Genomic DNA, 25,063 nt, shown 5'->3' with positions numbered 1-25,063 from the left:
TCCAAGGTCCCTTCCAATTCCTGTATTCTGTTTTAAGTTCTATTATAGGTGCACATGTTTAACATGCTAAATACCTATTGAAACACACTAGTTTACACTAACAAAATGATATTACCATACTTACACATTGGATTGTATACCCTATGAACAAAACTTGGGGTCTTTTGTCTTAGTAATTATCTGTTAATTAAACAAGTTCAGAAGTTATGGTCTTTTGGAAATGACATGGTAGCCACAGTTGGTCAGCCAATAGAGCAAGTAACACCTTTCCTTACCTGGGGTTGTTTCCTCTGAGACTGAATCTGGGACCCTCATCATCAAAGGAGCTCAGTGAGAGAAAGGGGATGAGTGAAAGCGGTGCTTAAATGAAAACCTCATAGCTCTCCAGCTTCCTCAGCCCCAATTATCAAAGTACAGTATCAGAGGCCAAGGATTCCCCCATGTCCTTACATCCATCTGATATATGGGGCTTCAGAGAGAAATCACTAGCAGAACCAACGCAATCACAGCCTTTGAGGAGTATCTTGGGGTGGGTAAAAGGACTCCAGCTGCTGCCCTCACAGTTGTATTGGGAATTTACACAATTTCTGCTTGGTCTAAATTCAGAAAATATGAATATCGGCATAAAATTTAATCTCTGGAAACTGACAGACTCCAAAAACAGACACCCTACGAAACTAGATTTACGATCCTGGGTCTAGAAAGCTTAGAACTAAGACGCCTCAAACATGATCTAAGTATTGCCCACAAGATCATATGCTGCAACGTCCTGCCTGCAAAGACTACTTCAGTTTAAACCACAACAACACAAGGGATCACAACAGATACAAGCTTAATATTATCTGCTCCAAACTTGACTGTAAAAAGTACGACTTTAGTAACCGAGTTGTCGAAGCGTGGAATTCACTACAGGACTCTGTGGTATCATCCCCTAATCCCCAACACTTTACCCTTAGACTATCCACGGTTGACCTCACCAAGTTCCTAAGAGGTCAGTAAGGGGCATACATAAGTGCACCAGAGTGCCTACTGACCCCTGTCCTATTGTCTCTCCTATATCTCCTATATCTTCTTTTCTATACCTATATCTTTTTCTGCTATTCTCTCATAGTTATATTTCACTCCTTTATTTTCTCCTCTATTCCCCCTTTAATATATTCTACCTGATTATATCCTCTATAACCCTCATTGTGTATTATTGTGTATTAGACAAACAAATAAATAAAAAATAAATAAAAATCCAATTAACGAGAAATCTTGGATTATACAACTGACAAATTGTATATGGAACTGAGGTCATTCTGTTTATTGTATAACTAGAGAAGAAGCTAAAAAGAGTTCTCCAGAAAGAATCTGGGATACAGAAACAGAAAAAGATGCACCAATGTTCAAAAATCATAATAGGCCCTTTATTGGAATATAATACTTCAGTCAGTATTTCAATGTGTTAATCTAATTGTGGTAAATTGTAGAGGTGATACAGTAATATTATTTACTTTGTTTATAGTTTTTTTAAAAAAATCTTTTTTCATTTTTATTAGACAATCTTCTTAATATTCTGTCTTTAATATTTCAAACAATGTCTAACTAGAAATTGTTCTAAAACACTAAAGAGAACCAGGTTGGATTTATTCAAATCTAATATTTTGGATTTGATCTGACTGCAAATATAACACAGCATTCTTCCTTGCTTTTTTAGACCAGTTATTTTCCTGCTTCAGAGGCTCTGAGTGATAAAAACAGATTCCCCTTTTCCCACTAGATGCTCCAGAAAGAAGGGATCCACTACCCAGCCATTGTCCAACTGCTCCTCCATTTCAGATGGACCTTGATTGGCCTCTTTGCTTCAGACACAGAGAAGGGAGAGAATTTCATGAGGACTTTCCCTCCTGTGCTCATCAGGAATGGAATTTGTGTGGTTCTATCACAACAATTCTCAACAACAGGATATACAGCCTATCTCAGGGATGCCCTCTCTAAGTGGAGACAAGTCAATGTCTTTGTTCACTTCATGGAATATGATTCCCTTCGGGACAGAATTCTTCCTTTCCATGAAACATTTCTGCACTTGCCAGGACTCATTGAAGGGAAAGTCTGGATCCTCACAACTTTTGTAGCGTATGCAATGGACAAGCACGGACCTTTCAAATACGTCCACAGCATTTTGAAGTTTGGTTATCTGACCAAAGAAAGGCCAAAAGATGAAGCCTTTGTACCCCATTTCTTTGTGGAAGAGAAGTTTCAAGATCACAATTTTCTCTGTTCTCTTTCAAAGAACGTCTTTTCTGTCAAAGGCCGCAGAAGATGCACCCAGAAAGCCCCACTGGAGACCCAGGAGAAAAGGAACAGAAGACAGGTCACAAATTACTATGAGTTTTACACTACCGTGAAGACTCTGGCCCATGTCTTGAATGCTGCCTATTCCTCCAGATTGAGGAGGAGAAGGAAGGAGGGAGAAAAGAGGTTGGGGTCTCTAAGGCTGCAGCCATGGCAGGTAGGGGTCCTGTTATAGATCCATTAATCTTAGATCCTTTGGAGAAGGAATCCAGAGGAAAATTTAATTATCCAGGGAATAATGGTTCCAAAATGGTGTGTGTGTGTGTGTGTGTGTGTGGGTGCCTAACTTTTTTAGTACCACTCTGTGGGCGTGGTTTATTTTGTGGCTGTGGCTTGATGGCATGTGACTGGGTGGGAGTGGTGTGATTCAGCAGTTGATGCTGGGTGGTCATTTGATGAACAATTAAAAATAATAGTGTTTTTCTCTTCCTCTATGTCTTCCTTTTTCTTTCTTTCTCATCTTCTTTCCTTCCTTGCTTCCTTCCTTTCTTCCGCTCTCCTTCCTTCCTTTCTTTCTTTCTCTTCCTTCCTTCCTTCCTTTCTTTCTTTCTCTTCCTTTCTTCCTCTCTCCCTCCTTCTTTCCCTTTTCTTTCTTTCTCTTTCTTTCCCCGTCTCTTACTTTCCCTCCCTCCCACCCAGACATCCAACTTCCTCCTCACTCCTTCCTTTCTCCTCTGCCTCCCTCCCTCTCTTCTTTCTGTTTCTTTCTTTTCTTTATTTTTCTCCCACCTCTATCTTTCTTTCTTTTGCTCCCTCCCTCCCACCCACCCACCCACCGAACCTTCCTCCTCACTCCTTCGTTTTTTCCTTCATTCCTTCGTTCCTCTCTCCCTCCTTCCTTTCTTTCCCTCCCTCCCACCCATCCAATTTCTTCCTTCCTTCATCCCCCTCCCTTCTCTCTCTTTCCTTTCTTTCTTTCTTTCTCTCTTTCTTTCTTTCTCTCCCCCTCTTTTTCTTTCCCTTCCTTCCTTCCTTCCTGATTTCTTCCTTCCCTCCCTACTTTCTCTTTCTCTCTCTTTCCTTTTTTCTTTCTCTTTCTCTCTCTTTTTCTTTCTTTCTTTCTATCTTTCTTTCTCTCCCTCTTTCTTTCTTTTTCTCTTTCCCTTTCTCTCCCCCCTCTCTTTCTTTCTTTCAAATGTGCACTCCCCCCCCTGCTACTTTCTCTCCATCTCCTTTCTCTCTCTGCAAAAGTGGCTCATTACCTGAAAGATATTGACAAACTGGAAGCATAGGGGGACACGGGGGTGGGGGATGGAGAGAGTGAAACTGATGGCAGAGGATGGTGGGAATGTGTTACGAAAGGAGATACAGGTCACGGGTTCGGAGCTTCTCCTGCTCAGAATGGTGGGGGGTGAACAGGGGGCAGCAGCTGGAAAGAGCTTCAGGAGTTGCTGGACAGCAGGAAGAGGGCCCGGAAAAGTTTGTTTGTTTGTTTATTTGTTTATTGAATTTGTATGCCGCCCGTCGCCGCAGACTCAGGGCGGCTGACAACAGTGACAAAAAACAGCATGTAACAATCCAATAATAAACAACTAAAAACCCTTATTATAAAACCAAGCATACATACAGACATACCATGCGTAAATTGTAAGGCCTAGGGGGAAAGAATACCTCAGTTCCCCCATGCCTGACGGCAGAGGTGGGTTTTAAGAAGCTTACGAAAGGCGAGGAGGGTGGGGGAAATTCCAATCTCTGTGGGGAGTTGGTTCCAAAGGGCTGGGGCCGCCACAGAGAAGGCTCTTCCCCTGGATCCCGCCAAACGACATTGTTTAGTTGACAGGATCCCGAGAAGTTCCACTCTGTGGGACCTAACTGGTCGCTGGGATTCGTGCGGCAGAAGGCGGTCCCTGAGATAATCCGGTCCGGTGCCATGAAGGGCTTTATAGGTCATAACCAACGCTTTGAATTTTGACCAGAAACTGATCGGCACCAAATGCAGACTGCGGAGTGTTGGTGTGACATGGGCATATTTAGGAAAGCCCATGATAGCTCTCACAGCTGCATTCTGCACGATCTGAAGTTTCCAAACACTCTTCAAAGGTAGCCCCATGTAGAAAGCGTTACAGTAGTCGAGCCTTGAGGTGATGAGGGCATGAGTGACTGTGAGCAGTGAGTCCCGGTCCAAATTGGGCCGCAACTGGTGCACCAGGTGAACCTGGGCAAACGCCCCCCTCGCCACAGCTGAAAGTTGTAGCCATGCGGCTGCAAAGCTTGCCAAACTGCTCCCCACCTTCTCCGCCATGCCTGCAACTTTTATCCAGAGGTGCTGGCTGGCAGGAATGGGACTTTTTGCCTCCGCCAGTTGGATGAAGCTCCTTCTTTTAGTTATTTGGGATTTTAAGCTGGAAGGAGAATTCAAACTGATTTGCTTCTTGCCAGACTTGTGCATATGTATCCACACACAGGAAAGATACAACAATTGTTAAGCAATCAATTGGGTTGACGGACTTTATATATGGCAAGAACCAAAGCAGTGGGTGAATTCTCCTTCAGGCCTTACACTGCGGTTGCACTTGAATGAGTGTTAGCCAACTTCAGCTGATTTTGAAAAAGTGAAGAGTCATGGAGACATGTCCCCCACCCACCCACTTTTAGAAGCAGCCCCTCCCCTACTCACCCACTGGAAGCAGCTGTGTCATCAGAAGGGCAGCTCAACCATTGAAAGAGGTGCTGCTGGAGTAGATGCTCCCGGGAAGATAAGGCCAACAGTGAGGGGAGGGACAAGGGGTGGGGCTTAATTCTACCACTCTGTGGGCCAGATATTTTGCATTGGTGGGCCATATCCAGCCCTCAGACCATAGTTTGAGGATCCCTGTATTAGAACATAGAATAATAGAGTTGGAAGGGACATTGGAGGTCTTCTAGTCCAATCCTTCTAGTCCTACAACACTCCAGACAAATGGTTACCCAATATCTTTAAAACTTTCAGGGTTGGAGCATTTGCAACTTCTGGATGCAAACTGTTCCACTGATTAATTGGAATTTTCTCCTTAGTTCTAAGTTGCTTCTATCCCTGTTTAGTTTCTACCCATTGCTTCTTGTCCTGCCCTAAGGTACTTTGACTCCAGGTTTGGCCTTAAAAAGTCATTATAAAGGGATATTAACACTTCAGATGATCTTGATTCTATCCCTGTTTATGCAGCCTAGAACTGTGTTGGGTTTTTTGGCAGTACTGCACACAACTGGCTCATATTTAAATGGTTGTCCACTAGGACTCCAAAGATCCTAGTGATAATAGAGACATGCATGGGTTTTAAAACTGTTTTAAATTGTTTTTAGGGTTTTTTACATTTTACATTGGTTACAGGAGTTTCATATCTACCATAGGCCACAATCATTATTTCTGATCCATCCAGAATCGAATCCATCCAATGATTACATTTCTTTGTTCCATTCTTAATATTAATAGATGCCCTTCAAATTTTAATTAAGATCTTTTCCAACAACTCCATTCCACTCCCCAAAGTCATAGGACCTCCTGTAAATTGAAACATGGCAACTCTTAAGATTTGTTTTCCAGTTAAATATGAGAAGTCCATTCCCCCATCTTTCTCAATCTTCTTGAAAGGATTCATTTTATTAGGCATCAGTTCTCTCCTCTCTAGCTATCTCCAAGAGGCCTGCCTTCAAAGCAGATTCCTTTTTCATGGATGCCAGCAGCAAATTAAATTCCAGTCCATTTGGCCATCCATCCATCCATCCATCCAATCCATCCGATTCAACAATTGTTGCGTGCTTCTAATTATAATCTTTAAATTGATTTAAAACAATTGTTATTATATAAAACTTTTAAAGTGAAATTTCAAATAAGGCTTGTAAATTGAGAGATTTGTATTTTTAAATCACATCAAATTAACTTTAAAAAAATGATGACCAATGGCAAATAGTTATTCATAACCTTCAGGTTTCATAGGAAAAGTTAAGAAAGATTAAAAATCATTTCAGTATTATTTTGAAGACAATTCTTGTCCACTTAATTATCATACCATCCACCCCTGAGGTTTCTAATCACATCACACAACTGTCTGTGAGTCCTTTACTGAAGTCCGAATCTATCACCAATGTTCCCATAATCTAGTGTATTTTTTGCACCAAGATTTCAAAGAGGTAAGTAATAAAAAAAGGTTTTGCCCTCTGCTAGCCCCCAAGAGCACTCTGCAGACCACCCAAACCCTCTGCACACCTGTTTTCACATGGAGCTGGCCTTAGGGAGGCCAAAAATGGCTATGTTTGGTGTATATGATGCACCAACATTTCCACCCTCTTTTTTTGGGGGGGGGGAGGAAGTGTATCACACTCTGAAAAATAGGGTTTTTAGGAAGTGTAATGATAGCTGAGAATGACTTTAGGGATGAGGAGAAGAGAGGCTGCCTAGGGAAGGATCAGATCAGAGGGGAGAATCCTGCAGCTGCATAATGGGAGAGAAGGAAACTCAAACAGGATTCTGGCTAACTTTTCAGTCTGAGAAAAGAGTTGGTGGGAGATTTGTTCCTTCAGATTTGCAACATTTGGTTAATGTCACCTTCCAATCAAGTAGAATTAGCACATCTGGAGGTGTTTTCCATCAGGATGACAAGGGAGAAGATTAGCCTGACACCTTTCTTCTTGATAAACCTATGCTTTCTGGGAATCTACCTGTGGTTTCTAAAGAGTTTATGAATATTTTTTTCATTTTATTTCTCATCTGCTCTAGAATCTTCTCTATAATTGACCAATTGTGTCAATTATATTTTCTCTATATTTTGTCAGTATATGAGTGACAAACATTTTCATTCACTTTGGAAGATAATGGCAGTTTTATTTAATCATATTTGGAGATCAGACAATTATAGAAGAAAGACTGAATGTGGGATAAGAAACAATGTTTTCTGTATTTTAAATTCCTGGATGTTTCCATTCTAGTTTCAGCCCTTTCTGGAGAAGAATGAATATTGGAATATTACACACTATAAACTGTACTTGGACCAAAATGGAGAGATAAAAGCAGATCTGTTAATTGACAGCTACTTGGTTCTCCCCAAGGGGGATCTCAAGGAAGAGACTCTGGCATATTTTATAAGACAGAGACTTTCTATCAACCAAGATGCTCTTTCAGGGCTAAAGTTGCTTAATAAGGTGGGGAAAATCTTGCTGTCTTTTCTCTGTTTTCCAAAGCCTGAGGTCCCATTTCAAGTGGGGAAAGCCTAGAGTCTCCAGGGTGGTTGGCCTTCCATGCCAGTTGGTGTCCTCTAATGGAAGTTCTTCAAAAGACAGGACCAAAGTGGAGCATCTTTGCCATGTTTTATGGAAATCTTTCAAGATCTTACTGGTCAGAGTTTTCTTTCTTCATCATAGTTTTCTTCTACATTAAAAAACTGAATGAAATAAGTTTCCTAAACCTTTTACAGTAAACTTTATTCAAAGTTTTAATATGAAGATCTAATCATACTTCTATCATTTTTCTGCAATTCCATCCCATCAGACTTTATTAAATAGAAAAGTACTTTATTGTAATGTTCAATTCCAAAAGCAAAAGGGAGGAATTAAATGAAGAATCTGCCACTTGTTATACCTCCTGCATCTGTTTAGAAGAAGTCAGAGATTTCATATTAACCTCAGTGAAGACCAGAGGCTAATTGTCTCCATCCATTTTTACCTACATTTTCTATAGATGGAGAGTCCTAACATATTTCCTAACACATTCTCTTTTTTCTGCTCAGTCTCTGCCTGAGTCCAAATGTGTGGAAAGTTGTCATCCTGGATTGGTCAAGAGGGCTCGAGAAGGAGAGCCAGTTTGCTGCTACGACTGCGTTCCTTGTCCAGAGGGGACCTTCTCCACTCAGGAAGGTGGGTGACCCTGAGGAAAATGGAAGGCTTGGTGGAATTGGACCCATCCAGAACATTTTCATGAAAGTGCAAGTTAAAAGGCAGATGGAGCAAATCTGTTTTTTTTCTTTATTTGGAACCTACACAATTTCTTATCTAAAAGGAAGTAAATCAAAAAGACTTTGAAGGAGGGCTGGGAAGAGACGGGAGGAGGGGGTGGCAGACTGGTCAATCTTTACTAACAGCAGAGGAAATATCTCTTCTGCTTTTTAGTTTGGAGAAGTGCTGCTAAGTTTTCCTTTCTAGGAACATCTGAGATCTTTGAAACTTGATGAATTCTTTCAAGTCCACCTTCTGAAAGACCTGGCAATTCACTGTATATTGGCCTCCCCTTGAAGATCACTGAGAAGGTCCATCACGTGGTGTTGTGGATAGTGTTGGGGGGAACTCATTACAAAAATATTCTACCCGTCACATCAATCCATTGATTAATGAAAATTGAGCTGGAAGGGACCTTGAAGGTCTTCTAGTCCAGCCCCCTGCTCAAATAGGAGAACCTATACCAGTGATGGTGAACGTTTTTGGCACCGAGTGCCCAAATCAGAACATGCAGATACACATGCTGGAGCATTGGAAATTCAAAGACTAGCTAGCCACCGTGAACATGCCTGTTCTGGCCATTTTTCAGGCCATTTTCTGGCTGTTTCTCAGGTCATTTTTGGTCCAAGAAACGATGTGAAAACTGTCTTTCTTTGTCCGTTTTCTGGACCATTTTCCAGGCTGTTTTCAATGCTCCACTGCCTGCACTGGAAATGAGAATATCAGCTGGCAATAGCACAGATTCTCAGAGTGAGGGCTCTGCGTGCCACCTCTGACACCCCTGCCATAGTTTGCCATCATGGGTCTATATCATTTCAGACAAGTGACTGTCCAATATCTTCTTTAAAACCTCCAATATTGAAGGACACAAAACCTCTGGAGGCCAGCTGTACCACTGGTTAATTGTTCTCACTGTTAGGAAGTTTTTCCTTAATTGCATATTGCTCCCAGATGTTATAGGATACTCTAGGCATCCTCCAAGTCCCTTATATTAACTGCCATGGGGCAGGACTCAGGATGTATGGCTAAAAGATTATATGATTCATTATTAACCTCTAATAATGTAGGTTCCTATGAAGATTCTACACATTACACAGAAAATAATTAACATCCTATGACTCCACTCAACTTTATATACCCAGCTACATTTTTTAAAATATCCTTCTAAGCTCTTTTGAATGAAATTGTTTAAAAAATATGTCTTGGAAAATGTTCCTTGAATTAGGTGTTGTCCAAAAAAGATATTTCATTGTAATGTTAAAAATTTTTTAAAAAATTGCTTTTTAATTTTTAGATACTGAAAAATGCACCAAGTGTCCAGATGATAAATATCCTAATGAGCACAGAGTCCAATGTATCCCCAAAGTTATAACCTTCCTGTCTTATGAAGACTTTCTGGGCATCATCCTGATCTCTTTTGCCCTACTGTTGTTCTTAATCACAGATCTTGTTTTAATCATCTTCATTAAATATCGAGAAACCCCCATTGTCAAAGCCAACAACCGGGACCTCTCCTACATCCTCCTGGTCTCCCTCCTGCTTTGCTTCTTGTCTTCTTCTTTCTTCATTGGTCATCCAAGGAAAGCCACCTGCCTTCTCCGACAGACAGTTTTCAGCATCATCTTCTCAGTTGCAGTTTCTTCTCTCTTGGCCAAAACCATCACAGTGGTGTTGGCTTTTCTGGCCACAAAACCAGGAAACCAAATGAAGACATGGTTGGGGAAGAGCTTGGCCAACTCCATCATCCTTTCTTCTTCTGCCATCCAAATTGTCATCTGCTGCACCTGGCTGGGAGTTTCTCCCCCCTTCCCTGAATCTGACCTCCACTCCCAGCATGGAGAGATCATCCTGCAATGCAACGAAGGGGCTGTTGTCATGTTCTACGTCACCCTCAGCTACATGGGCTTCCTGGCTGCCATCTGCTTCACGGTGGCTTTCCTGGCCAGGAATCTGCCTGGGGCCTTCAATGAAGCCAAGCTGATCACCTTCAGCATGCTGGTCTTCTGCAGTGTCTGGGTGACTTTTGTACCCACCTACCTGAGCACCAAAGGGAAATACATGGTGGCAGTTCAGGTCTTCTCCATCCTGACCTCCAGTGCTGGTCTGTTAGGTTGCATCTTCATCCCCAAGTGCTACATTATCCTTCTGAGACCAGACCTGAACACAAAGGAGCATCTCACAGCCAGAGCAAATGTAAAAACATGACATATAACACCATTGTGACAGTGGAAAAATTATTAATGTGACGTTCATTTGATTTCCATTTAGATAGTATGCAGAAGTCAAAGAAAATCCAATCTATATGTTTCAAAATGGGAAGTTATTGAATGATAAGTATTCTTGCAGCCCTGACCCCTTTCAATAAATCTTGTTAAAGAAATCTTTGAAAAATTCAGAGGAATTCAGCTGTTCAGCAACACCTACTCAATGTGAAAGCTTTTAGAAAATAATGTGGGCACTTGTTCCTCTTGACAGCAGCTAAAATGTTTGTGAGAGAGAATGAATAGGAAAAGAGGTCAGGACGAAGCTGTTGGGACCAAGTACCAGACTGGTTGCCTGATCCTCTCTGTGAGAATGCCAGAATGATGTCAAATGCTGTGTTTGATCGGTTCTCAGCTTAGAAGGGAAATCTTCATCCTATATAATTCTGTCTTTCTTTGGGATTTGAGTTTGAGATTATTATTTTTTGTTTCTGTACTTTGCACCAAAATAAAAAGAAATAAAGTAAATTTAAAAAAAATAAAATTTGTAATGAAATTTCCACTGTGTTTTTTTCTTTCAAGCAGAAAAATAAAACCACAGTTTTCAGGCCTTTTAATTTTCCACTCTACAATTTCTGCCTAAAGCATTTTCTCTGCTCCTCTTCCAAGCTCTTCTTGTCTGTGAAGGGCTGGAGAAGATGTCCAGAGAAAAGGACCTGGAGACTCTTCCCAGGAGGAGTTGAAGGGATCCTGTCTAAAGGCAGGAGGAAGAGGATTAGACATCAAGTGGACTTTGGCTGAACTGGAAAACAGACTGGAAAACACACAAACCTTTAAATATGTACCACACTTTACATCCACAAAGTAACATCGACAAGTTGAACCTGCCAAGAAAAATAGGAGGCTGGGGTGACAATTTGCTCTGCATTTCCCACACTCTCCTTCCTGGGTTGCCCCCAAGCTCAGGCTGGGTAGCCAGGTGAACAGGTGCCAATCAACAGTTGAGAAAAGAGGGGGGAGGAAAAGGCCCCCTGCAACTCCTGCCAGTGCTGGTCTCCCTGCCGCTTTCCGAGGAGGAGAACTGGAGGGGGAGATTTAAAAATATCGGAAAGCCAAGGGAGAGTCACAAGGTTATTATTGCCGCACGATGCCTTTTCATCTCAGCTGCGGGTGGAGTAAGGACTTCGCAAGGGGAAAAAGATTTTATTTATTTATTTATTCATTCATTCATTTGTCCAATACACAATACATATGGAAGAGGATAGACATGAAGTAATATATATAAAGATAATATGTAAAAATAGAGAAGATATATGAAAGGAAGAAAATATATATGATATATGAGAGAAAGGAAAGACAATTGGACAGGGGACGAAAGGCACACTAGTGCACTTATGTACACCCCTTACTGACCTCTTAGGAATCTGAAGAGGTCAATTGTGGAGAGTCTGAGTGAGAAGTGTTGGGGGTTAGGGGTTGACACGATTGAGTCCAGTAATGATTTCCACGCTTTGATAACTCGGTTATTAAAGTCATATTTTTTACAGTCAAGTTTGGAGCGGTTAATATTATGTTTGAATCTGTTGCGTGCTCTTGTGTTGTTGCGGTTGAAGCTGAAGTAGTCATTGACCGGTAGGACGTTGCAGCATATGATCTTGTGGGCAATACTTAGATTGTGTTTTAGGCGCTGTAGTTCTAAGCTTTCTAGACCCAGGATTGTTAGTCTATTTTTGTAGGGTATGGCAGCCCAGATCTCTTTGGCACGGCTCTCCTTTTTCCCCCTGCTGCTGCTGCTGCGTGCACCTCACTTTTTTCCTCTTTCCTCCTTCCTGGCCTCAGACTGATTAGCCTCCAAAGGAAACTGAGCATGCCTGTCTGCCTTTTGCCTGTTCTGCTTTTCTGGCTCTCCAGACTGATGGAAAGGCTCCGAGGGGGGAGGGGCAATGGCTTCCTGGCTTCATTGACCCCTGTCCTCGCAGCGGGGATGTTGGGGTGGGCTGCTGCCCAGATGGAGGTAACGCAGTGGGGTAGCGAAAATGGAGTTCCACCCCAGAGTACCTAATTTGCACTGAAAGTTGAAAGAAAATGCAGGGCATCCTGCATAAGCCACCCTACAGTGTGGTAGTAAAAATTTTGGTAGCCCTTCAGAGGCCGGGAGGAACCACTGTGCAGCATCCCAAGGAAGGGGGTCCCTGTAGATGGAAGGCTATGGGATGGGGAGGGTCCCCTGAGCCCCAGGATGGAATCCGGTCTTTAGGGGGTCTTCCCAGCATTGGCCAAGCAAAGTCCTTTCCTTGTTTCCATTGTAACATTGTTATTATTTTTGTTATGAGCCGCCCCAAGTCTTCGGAGAGGGGCAGCATAGAAATCTAATAAATTATTATTATTATTATTATTATTATTATTATTATTATTATTATTATTATTATTAAACAACCCAGGCCTGTCCCTGCAGGATCTTGGAGTAAAAGAATCTCATGGAACCAGAAAAGGATCCCTCCTGAGAGGGAGGAGGAGGGGCCAAGGTTCTCCTCTTCCCCACTGAAGATCAGGGCTGCCTGGAGCCCTTCCCATCCAATAGGCCTGTGGGGCGGTGGGGGGAGAGAAAGGCTGGCTCCAACTCCAGCCTCCAAGAAATCTCCTGGACCATAAAACCCATCACTCCCTGTTCAGGCCAGCCTCCTCCCCGGAAGAATCCACAAATGGGGGGAAGGGGCAGTCAGGCTCTTTTAGGGCCTTCGGGACTCCACCGCCAAGAGTCTCTGCCAAAGGGGGGACCCAGAAAGGCCCCTTGTTAACCCCCCCTGCCGCCGCCAGTAAAAAGCCCCCCAGCAGTACCTGCACGCCAAGTCTCCCCAGCACTTCAGCGAAGGGAAAAGTAATTGCCTTTCTCCCCCAGCTGGCCGCTCCCTGTGTATTCGCTCCCATCTCCTCAGGACTGACAGAAGCTTCCGAGCCTCGCGCGCAGAACGGCAGTTTCAGACGACCAACCAACGGAACATTCGCGAGGGAATGTTTCCCCACAGTAGCTCCTGGATGGGAGGGGCAGTAATTGCACATGGGAGGACCTTTTGCAAGGAAGGCAGGAAGTCGGAACTCCTTTCCCCTCTAGGACTTCACAACTCTCTGGCCTTAACCCTTGCGCTGCGGCTCCATCAGACATAGATGATGCAGACTCTGTCCGTGAACTCCCCGGTGTCAATTGGCGTTGGGCCTTTCTCGGGAGCCGAAATGAACCCCTTGGTGACCCGTCAGATCTCAGCCCCGCTTGGATTGCAGTGCCAAAGAGGCAAAGGCGCGTCTATCTCTTGCCTCCGGCTTGCAAGGGGGGCTGCCTTCAGGTGAAGCCACAAAGGACTCTGCCCAGAAATCGATAACGGTCGAGCATGGAGAATTCCCATTGATGCTGTCCCTCGTTCTGGCCCCTCCCACCTCCAACGGCTTCTCCGCGACCCCCCCCCCCTGTAGAACCTCGGATTCTTTGTCTGGGGCTGGAAGCATCTGGCTGCACACACACAAACACACTTACAAACACACGTTTCATTTCTGCCCTTCTATCTTCTTTCCTTTCCTTTCCCTTTTTTCCTTTCCCTTTCTTTTCTTCTCCTCTTTATTCCGCCCTTTTTCTCCCCCCGCCCTTTTCTCACTTCTCGTTTCTTTACTGCCTTTATTTTCTATTTTATGTTTTGATAATAAAAATAGTAAAAAAAAGCCTTTTTTTAAAAGGAGCGCTTCTTGTTCCACAGCTGGAATATGCAAATTTCCCTGGGGAACATCTGTGAAATGATATGAAATGTGTGTGTGTGTGCGCGTGCGTTTGTGGACTGGCGGGGTTCCTTCCTGGGGCTCCCGAAGAGCCTCCAAACGTTCCTGGCACCGTGGGAAAGAAGCCCCAAAGGAAATAAATTCCTGCGCTGGCTGTGATTGTGGCTCGGGGGAGATAGGAACCCCCACCCTCCTCGCAAGATCCCCCTCCCTCCCTCCCATGGCTGCCTGTCATCTGGTGGGACCCCCTTCCCAGGGAGGCTCTTCCCGGCCCCTCCCTCCCTGCCAGACCCCCCTGCAGCCTCTTGACTGGGGGGCGGAGGGGGTGTCTCGATGCAAAGGGTGGGGGAAGGGGACGGACGCCGGGGAAGCCTTTCCTCGCCTCCCCTCCTCAGACCCGCATGCTCAACTCCCTTTTGAGGCTAAAGAGTTGCCAAGGCAACAGCCCCTGTGGAGGGAGCCCCCTGGTAGTCGGCCATGGCAACTCCACTTGCGAGCCAGAGGAAAGAGAGACGCGCGTTTGCCTCTTTTGTGACGCAATTCAAGCGGGGCTGAGATCTGACGGGTGGAGGGAGTGGATGACGGGTCACCAGCGGGTTCATTTCGGCTCCAGAGAAAGGCCCAACGCCAACTGACACCGGGCAGTTCACGGACAGTCCGCATCATCTATGTCTGATGGAGCCGCAGCGCAAGGGTTAAGGCCAGAGAGTTGTGAAATCCTAGAGTGGAAAGCTTCCAGCCTTCCTTGCAAATGGTCCTCCCACGTGGAATTTCTCCACTCCTCCATTCCAGGAGCTACTATGGGAAACGTTTTCTCGCGTACATTCCGTTGGTCCTCTGAAGCTGCTGTTGTGCGCGCGAGGCTCGAAGGCTTCTCTCACTCATGGGGGGGGGGTCATGGGAATGAATACACGGGTGGGACAGACAATCCCTTTTCCCTGCGCTGAGTCAGTGAAGCAGGGAAGCCCTTGCCCCTCCCCCCTTGACCGGTGGCTCTTTTGGAAGAGATGGAAAAGATGCGGCCGCTCAGCCCCAGAGACAGGCTGCATGGGGGTTGGGGGAGCGTTTGCCTGGAATTTCGGAATAGGGAAGGCGCAGAAAATCAGAGGGACCAATGGGAATTCCCCTTTCTTTGGCGTCATCGGTCTCCGGGCAGAGTCTCTCTGGACTTCAACCAAGAGTTCAGGGGCAGAGAAGCGAAGGGAGGGGGGATATTTTCAGTCTTGGCGGGGAGCGCAACTCAAGGGGGTCATGGCAGGCCTGGAGGGATGCTGGACTTCCTTCTGCCCATCCATCCATCATGCAGTGGGGCTGCAGTGGGTGACTGAAGGAGTGACAGCCCCACAGCCAGGGGGGACTTGGGGGTCTCAGAGGGCTGACTGAGGAGTACCCGGCAGTGGTGGGATTCAAAGAACTGAACAACCGCTTCTGTGCCCTAATGAGGATTATATAAAAAGCCAATATGAAGTCTTATTTGGGGTGAATTTCTTTCTTTATAGCAGGTGGGGGGCACAGAGGGAGGCTGCATATAATTCACGTGCCCAGATTGCTTCTATTTCTGTACATTTGACTCATAGCACAGACAGTAGACACCTTGTGATCTGTGTTAAGGTTCTAGAGAAGAGCAGATTTAAGTGTATCACAATGAGGATGGTGTGTATTTTATATAGTTGGTCCTGAGAACATCAACCAGGCAGGGCAACTGTGCAGTTTTGAAAAATGAATAAAAGTAGTAAAGCCAGTAAGAGACTCATTATCATCTGAAGCATTAAAATAAAAAATCCTTGTAATTCCCTTAGTAATGGTCGAAGGAGAAACATTCTAGCTGTCAGAACCCAACTTTCCTTCCCAATAGAAATGGAGCTTTTGTGCAGCACAAGATTCAAAGAGTCTTTCAGAGGAATCTCAAACGGGCCTTGAACTAACACACTCCATGCTCTTTTTCATGAGCGGGAAACCAACATTGAACAGGAGCTTGTCAAGGGGGAGAGAAAGCCCCAGGAAGGCTTCCATCCACGGACACCTCTGGAAAAGCCAGAAGGACCTTGGAAGGAAGGAATGGGGTGGGGGACAGAAAATCAGTTTGAGATACTAACAGGAGCTGCCAGATCCCTCCTCCTCCATTGATTCTGTCAACCACAAGGGAGGGAGGGAGGGAGGGAGGGAAGGAAGGAAGGAAGAAAGAAAGAAAGAAAGAAAGAAAGAAAGAAAGAAAGAAAGAAAGAAAGAAAGAAAGAAAGGACACATCAGGAGAAGAGGGAAATCAGAGGATCCTTTAGGCTGAGTTCAGAGCTGGGAGGAGACAAAGATCAGACACCAGGACATGGCATGAAAAAAGCAGTTAGTGGGAGTCCTCGACTTACGACCACAACTGAACCCAACATTTCTGTGGTTGGGGAGTTATTTGTTAAGTGAATTCTGCCCCACTTTTTGACCTTTCTCACCACAGTTCTGTTTCTATCAGGGTTGTTGAGTGAATCTGGCTTCCCTGTAGACTCTGCTTGTGGGAAGGCTGCAAAAGGGGATCCCAGGACCTTGGGCTCAGTCGCCTTTCCGCGATCCCTTCACTTTGCGCAGAGAGGGAACCGGTGAGGAATCCCACTGCCTGAGCCAAAGGGATCCAGGAGATCTTGAGACAGATTGTTTTCTCGGGGGGGGGGGGCTCAGGAGGGGAGGGGTGAGGTAGGGGGGGCAGAAGTAGGGGCCAGGGCCAGGCAATTTAGTCAGTTACCCGAACTGGGCGTAACATTAAACGGTTCAGCGAAACAGGGAGAACTGCCTTAAACACAATTAACTCCATTAAATCTTCAACACAAACTAAACATAGCCCATAAAATCAACTGCTACATCATCCTTCCTGTCAATGACTACTTCAGCTTCAACCACAACAACACAGGAGCACACAATAGATACAAACTAAAAGTAAACCACTCCAAACTTGGCGGTAGGAAACACGTCTTTAATAACCGAGTAGTTGATGCCTGGAACTCACTACCTGACTCTGTAGTATCATCACCTAACCTCCAAATTTTTCCCTTAGACTGTCCACTGTTGACCTCTCCTGGTTCCTCAGAGGTCAGTAAGGGATTGCATAAGTGCACCAGAGAGCCTTCCATCCCCTGTCCTAATGTTTCTCTCTTACTGGTATCATGTATATAAATATTGTTATATCTTTGTATACCCCTAATATGCACTTGACAAAACAAATAAATAAAAATAAATAACCTGGCCGAATCCCTCCACTGCTCCCTTCCCTGTATTTTATCTTCCCTCCCTCCTTTCCTCTTTCTTCCCCTCTCTCTCTCCTTCTCCCTCAGAGGGTCCAGAGGGTGGACTTTGCTCTCTCCCAAGAGAGTCTCCCCAGTTCCAAGGAGGACCCCCTGCCCCATATTCGCCCTCTGATTCAGGTGACCTTGAGGGTGCAGATAAACCCCCAGGGGGCCTCAAGGCCTCTCAGAGAGCTCACGGCTGACCTTCACAATGCTCACCACCAAACGACTGCAAAGGGGATAAATCCTTCCATTCCCCACCATTCAGTCAGAACTGAAGAAGCTTCTGGCATGGGAAGCAAAACGTTTTCAGGGAAAAATATGCTAAGAAAACCCGGCTGCCTTTTGAAAAGCCCCTTTGGGATCTGCGCTGAAGATGCCCCAAAGAGGGATGGGGCTTTCGGAGTCTCTTCCGTCCCTGAACAAGGAAAAGGGATGAAGTGGAAGAGCCTTTCTTTTAGGCTGCCCCTTGGGTCTTGTGCCTGAGCTTCCCTTGGCAATTAATTAATTAATTAATTAATTGATTGATTGATTGATTAGACTTCTATGCCTCCCAATCCCAAAGGATTCAAGGTGGTTTACGACAGTATAAAATTACAATTAACAGCAACAATTTAAAAAAGTCAAGAAAACCCCCCCTAATTTCTAAAATCCTAATGAAAACTAAAGACAATTCAATAGCATACATACTAGTCATTCATACCAATTCAGACACATGGACAAGCTAGTGGTTATTTTAGGGCCTCCAGGCCTTCCGGCATAGCCAGGTCTTCACAGCCTTATGGAAAGCCAACAGAGTGGGGGCCATATGGACCTCGGGGGGGAGTTGGTTCCATAAAGTCGGGGCAGCAACAGAGAAGGCCCTCCTCCGCAGCCCCACCAACCTGCATTGTTGATCTGATGGGCCATGGAGGAGGCCTAATCTGTGTTCTCTAATTGGTCTCTGGGAAGTAAGTGGCAGGAGACGGTCCCGTATATAATCTGGCCCTGAGCCATGTAGGGCTTTATGGGTGATAACCAATGCCTTGAACTGTGCCCGGAGACTAATAGGGAGCCAGTGCAGGTGTTATGTGGATATACCTCGTGCAGCTACATTCTGGATCATTTGGAGTCTCCAAACACTTTTCTTTCTTTTTTTTAATTATTATTATTTATTTCAAAACAAAAACAGAGAAGAAACACAAAGGGGGGGAGTCTGAACACTTTTCGAGGGTAGCCCCATGTAGAGCGCCTTGCAATAACCAAGACGGGAGGATATGAGGTTCTGAGTCACTGTGCATAGAGCCCCCGGGTCCAAACAGGGCCGCTACTGGTACACCAGACGAACCTGGGCAAAGGTCCCCCTGGCCACAGCCCAGAGATGATGTTCAAGGTTGAGATGTGGATCCAGGAGGACATCCAAGTTGCGGACCCTATCTGAGGTGGTTAAGGTTTCTGCCCACAGGACGATGGTTGGACAGATCGGATAGGAGGAAATGCCCACAGCCACTTGGTTTTGTCTGGGTTGAGTTTGAGCTTGAAATAATAATTTCATTATTATTAAAATGTTCAATCTATGATTCTTTTGCCCAAGGACAAGTTACAGCCACCGTCACATTGTTGACCAGGTCTGAAGGTCTGGCATCATCTTTCATCAATTATGCTGATATGGAAATTGATGGATTGCTGTATGGGGATTCCACAGTGATTGGAGGCTGCCTCCTCATCTTTATCTGGTGGTTTTGGTGATGCAACACCCTGAACGCAGAGGCCAAACCATACACAGACCCCAAAGATGAACAATGTCACTTTCCAGGGTCTCCAAGGAACTTTGGTGGGCTCTCACTGGATGGCCACACCAGTTCTCTATTTATTTACATAAACATCAAAGTACAAATTTATCATATCTTATCTATATCTTAAATTATTGTATTTTGTTTAATTTAATTTTAGAATGTATTTTATTCCAACTTCATTTTACACTGTATTGTATTCCAATTTCATTTTAAATTGTATTATATTAAATTCAATTTTAAATTGTTTTATCAAATTTTAATAATAATTTGTTTCTGGAACTTTGCACTTCGATATGGCACAAGAGCTAATCAATAAAAACTCATGTTTTGTCAAACTATGACCATTATAGAATATTAGTTCGGGTGTGGGGGGACTGTCGAGAATTTAAAATGAAATTCTGGAAGAAAAGTCAGGGTTGATATCTAGAAATTCTCAATCTTTGTTCCAAATTTTTGCAGGGTTCTTCCTTTTGTGCAATTAGTTGGAGATTTTTCTGTTGTGTTCCTGTCAATTACAAAGAACAGAGAGAAATTAGATTTATTGGTAAAGTGACCAGACATCCTGCTTTCCATGGGACAGTCCCGCTTTTTGATCATTTGTCCCGGGTCCCGCGGCATTTCAAAAATGTCCCACTTTTTTTTAAAGATCCACTGTCTCAATTGACTTTGCTTGTCAGCCGCCTCTCTCCCCCCCCCTCCAGTTTGAACTCCGGCTCTGTGGCTTCCAAACCCCCAGCCAGGCCAGCAGCCGATCTATGATTGCGCTTCCTTCTCTATGGTCAGTGGAAGCCTCCTCTTCTCTTCCCCCCCACCTCCTGCACCCCAACCATGATGAGGCCAAAGGTATTCTTTCCGGGGAAACGCAGACGCGCTCCTGGGCGGTGACTACTTCGGGCTACGATTTTGCGCATGCGCAGAAAACTGAAGTGTGGGCGCACGCGCTCCCCTCTCATCGTTCCAGTAAGGCCGCGAATGCCGATCCTAGGTAGAGGCAGATGTTGTGTGGTTGGAGGGTTGGACTAGGTGATCTGCAAGGTCCCTTCCAACTCTGTTTATGTGTTCATCTGAACCGGCTGAATTGCCTGGCCCCTCCTTTGCCTGGCCCCGCCCTGCCTCCCCCCTCCCCCCAGAAAACGACCTGTCTCAGGATCCCGTAGATCTCTTTGGCTCAGGCAGTGGGATTCCCCGCCGGTCCCCCTCTGTGCCAAACGAAGGAATCGTGGAAAGGCTGCTGAGCCCAGAACGGGGCTTCTTCGAAATTAGGAATTGTGAGCATCCAGAAAAGAGGAGGACCAATGGTAATAATGCCTTGTGCTGTGTCATCGGTCTCTGGGCAGACTCTCCCTCGACTTCACCCCCTGGAGGAGAGTTCTGCCCAGAGGAGAAGCCAAGATCCCCCCTCCCTCCGCTTCTCTCTCTCCTCCTTCAGGTGAAGCTACTAAGGACTCTGCCCAGAAACCGATGACGCTCAAGCAGGGAGAATTCCCATTGGTGCTGTCCCTCGTTCTGTCCCCTCCCACCTCCAACGGCCGAGATAAACGTTTCTCCGCCCCTGCCCCCCCGCAGAACCTCGGATTCTTCCTCTGGGCCTGGAAGCATCTGTCTGCACACACACACACACACACACACACACACACGTTTCATTTCTATCCTATCTTCTACCCTTTCGTTTTTCCTTTCCCTTTCTTTTCCTCTTTCTTCCCCCCTTTTCCCACTTTCTCGTTGCTTTACTACCTTTATTTTCTATTTTATGTTTTGATAATAAAAAATAGTAAAAAGGAGCCTTTTGTTTTAGGAGCGCTTCTTGTTCCATGGCTGGAATATGCAAATTTCCCTAGGGAACATCTGTGAAATGAAATGTGTGTGTGTGTGTGTGTGTGTCAGGAGGCAAGGGAGGCCAGAAGGAGGGCCTAGGGACAGCCAATTCAGGTGGTTGAGATGAACACATCAACAGAGTTGGAATGGGCCTTCAAGGTCATCTAGTCCAACCCTCACTGTCCAAGCAACGGAACATACATCTGCCTCTAGCTAGGATCAAACTCCCAACCTCCTAACCCAGGAGAGCCAGCTAAATCCCACCACTTCTCCTTTGCCTCTACTTTCTCTCCTCCTCCTTCCCTCCTCCCTCCTCTCTCTCCTCTCTCCCCCCCCCCCAAGTAATTTTTTCTATCCATTCCACAGACTTTGCCTGGGACTCTCCGGGGGTCTCTTTCAGCTTCTGACTCTCCATCATTAAAAAAAATTATTGAACAATTTTAAAACATATAAATACAAATGTATGTTTCAAAAGACACCACATGACATCACTTAACACAAGACCTAAACAGTAAAAAATAATATCCATTTAGCAGTATTGTGTATTGGTATATTTCCTGTGTATCTGTAACACTTGTTTGTTAACTTATCTCTGTTCACATAATTCTTTAAACTCCAACTCATTGCAATTTTTTCTGTCTCATAACATCTTCTCTAAATCTATCCACCTTGCACCTTATGTCCTATATACACCACTATCTATCTATCTATCTATCTATCTATCTATCTATCTATCTATCTATCTATCATCTATCTTTATATATATCTGTCTGTCTGTCTGTCTATCTATCTCTATCTATCTATCTATCTATCTATCTATCTATCTATCTATCTATCTATCTATCTATCTATCTATCTATCTATTAGATTTGTATGCTGCCCCTCTCCGAGGACTCAGAGTGGCTACTTTGTGTCTATCTTCCAACCAATTATACCAATTATTCCACATTTTATAAAATTCTGTTTCCTCTTTATCGTGAATTTCCATGGCTAATTTACACATTTCCACGAATTCTAAAATTTTAGTTATTATCATTGTACTTGAAGGAATTGTTGCTGCTTTCCAGTATTGAACGTATGTGATTCTGGCTGCTGTCATTACCGTATATGTACCCTAAGATATCAATTATTGTTATTTATTTTCCCCTTTATAATTCCTAGTAAGAATATTTCCAGTTTTAAATCTAGCCTCGGATTGGGCTCTGCGACTTTGGCAAGGGGGGGGTGTAAATTGGGGGTGGGGGCGAAAGAGAAAGAAAGGCTTCCTTGCTTTTCCGTAGCCTTTGTCCTGGTTGCCCATCCAGGTGGGACCCTCAGCCTCCCTGCTTAGCACCCGAGACGCTCCAGCAAAGCTGCCGGCCGAGCCCTTGAAGCCGCTCCGGGAGAATCTCTGCAGATCTTTGGCCGCTTGAACTGGTTTCTCTTGCGGCTCCTCCGCCGCCTTTCTCGGGCGCTTTGCCCGCCCCTCGCCTGCTGCTCCCACGTTCCCTTCGGTTGCCTCCCGGGCTTTAAGCCCCCCTCCTCTTCCTCCTCCCCCACCTCCTCCTCTTCCTCCCCCACTGCTCTCTTTCACCCACATGAAACACGCAACCACAACACTACACCAACAATACCCCAACCACTCCTTCATCTTATGAATAGGGGAATCCCAGGTAGACACACACACGCACAATATCAGGAGGGGGTCCCCAAATGCTCCTCCAGCCAGGCCCCCGCAGGGAACCCCCAGCAATGCCGCCAGCAGCTTCTTTCCTGGAGGGAAATCCTGGGTTGGAGGGAGGGGAGACGGGGGCCACTCACCCTTTGCTTGGCGACGCTGGGGAGGCCCCTTATAAAGGCGGGGTTCCTTCCTGGCGCTCCCGAAGAGCATCCAAACATTCCTGGCACCAAGTGGGAAAAAAATTCCCGCGCTGGCTGGGATTGTGGCTCGGAGGAGATAGGAAGCCCCTCCCCTCCTTGCAAGCCCTCCCCCTCCCTCCCTCCCATGGCTGCCTGCCATCTGGTGGGACCCCCTTCCCGAGGATGCTCCTCCCGGCCCCTCCCTCCCGGCCAGACTCCATCGCAGCCTCTTGCTGGGGGGAGGGGGAGTCTCGGTGCAAAGGGTGGGGAGATGGAACGGACGCCGGGAGAAGCCTTTCCTCCCCATCTCCTCCGTGCCTTTTCATTAGGCTGGGTAGCGAGAGAAACAGAGACAGATAAAAGGCGGACGCGCATGCTCAATTCCCCTTTGAGGCTAAAGAGCTGCCAGGGACGCGCTCTCTGCGAAGGGAGCCCCCTGGTGGTCCGGCCACGTCCACAGCAGCCCCCCTTGCGAGCCGGAGGCAAGAGAGACTCCTTTGCATCTTTGGCGCCGCAATCGAAGCGGGATTGGGTGGAGGGAGTGGATGACGGGTCACCAAGGGGCTCATTTCGGCTCACGAGAAAGGCCCGACGCCAACTGACACCGGGCAGTTCACGGACAGAGTCCGCATCATCTACGCCTGATGGGGGCGCAATGCAAGTGTTAACACCAGAGAGGTGTGAAATCCTAGAGCGGAAAGGAGTCCCGACTTCCTGCCTTCCTTGTAAAAGATCCTCCCAAGTGGAATTTCTCCCCCGCCTCGCCCATCCAGGAACTACTGTGGGAAATGTTCTCTCGCATGTTCCTTTGGTCCTCTTACGCGGCCGTTGTGCCCGCGAGGCTCCTCAGTTCTGGGGGGGTGGGGGTGTTGGAAGTGAATACACGCCGTGGAGGGTGGAACAGGCAATCCGGCCAGGGGGACTTGGCGCCCCCCTTTTCCCTGTGCTGAATTGCTGGGGGTATTTGGCTGCAGGCACTGATGGGAGCTTTTTGCCAGGAACTGGAGGCTTTTGGGGTTGTTGCAGGGGGGGGGGTGTCACCAAGCGGTTTTTCTGGGTCTTCCCCCTTTGGCAGAGACTCTTGGTGCTAAAGGTGCTGCTAAAATAAGGTGACCAGATTTTCACATTAGTAAAGAAAGCAGAACACCATTGGTGTGTGCGTGTTGGGTACCTTAATTAAAAAATTGTTCTATTAAATAAATAAGTTACCTAAATTATCTGAGATGAGTCAAGCTATTTTCCAAAGCACCTGAGGATAAGACTAGAAGGAATGTGTGGAAGCTAAACAAGGAGAGGACTATGGAGAAAATTTCTGACAGAACAATGGATTAATCCGTGGAACAGCCTGCCACCAGAAGTTGTAAATGCTCCAACATTGACAGTTTTTAAGAAGATGTTGGATACTCATTTGTCTGTAGTAGTGTAGGGTTTCCTGCCTAAGCAGGGGATTAGACTAAGACCTCCAAGATTCCTTCCAACTCTGTTGATATTATTATTGTGTAATTTTTCCTTCCAAAATGGTTATTTCCTGAACCTTTCCATTTTTGGGCCTACTACTACCTCCCCTTTCTAAATCTCTTCCTCAATATCTTTTTTAAAAATTCCTTCTTTTATCATAACTAAAAACCTCTAAAAATATTTTTAGGAATTTAATCAAATCTGTTATCTTCATTACAATATCATAATTTTCTTAATAATTGGGATTTCATATATTATTTCAAAACAATTGCTTAAATCAAGCTTCCCTGTGATAAATATTCATATTTTTCATTTAAAACATATTTCATAAGTTAAAATCATTACTATCTCGATAGATCAGTAAATAACAATTTGGGGTTACACAATCATTAATTATAACATCTTTCTTCTACAAGATGATATTTATCTTGCATAAGGAGAAACCACACAATAAAGGTAAATATATTCTATTACACACGCACAGGGTAATGGACGACAGATGGAGGGGTCCTTGGGAGGTAGAACCCACAGCCACTTCATCTTGTCGAAGTTGAGGTTGAGCCTGTTAGCACCTATCCAGACCCTAACAGCCTCCAGACACTGGCACATCACTTCCACTGCTTCATTGAGTGGACATTATTATACACTCATCCAGTGGTAGGCAAAGTTGGCTCTTCTATAACCTGTGGACTTCAACTCC

The sequence above is a fragment of the Erythrolamprus reginae genome, unplaced genomic scaffold (assembly GCF_031021105.1).
Source record: "Erythrolamprus reginae isolate rEryReg1 unplaced genomic scaffold, rEryReg1.hap1 scaffold_154, whole genome shotgun sequence".
In the NCBI taxonomy this organism is placed as follows: Eukaryota; Metazoa; Chordata; class Lepidosauria; order Squamata; family Dipsadidae; genus Erythrolamprus; species Erythrolamprus reginae.
The sequence above is the reverse complement of the archived record's forward strand: the minus strand, read 5'-3'. Positions refer to the sequence as shown.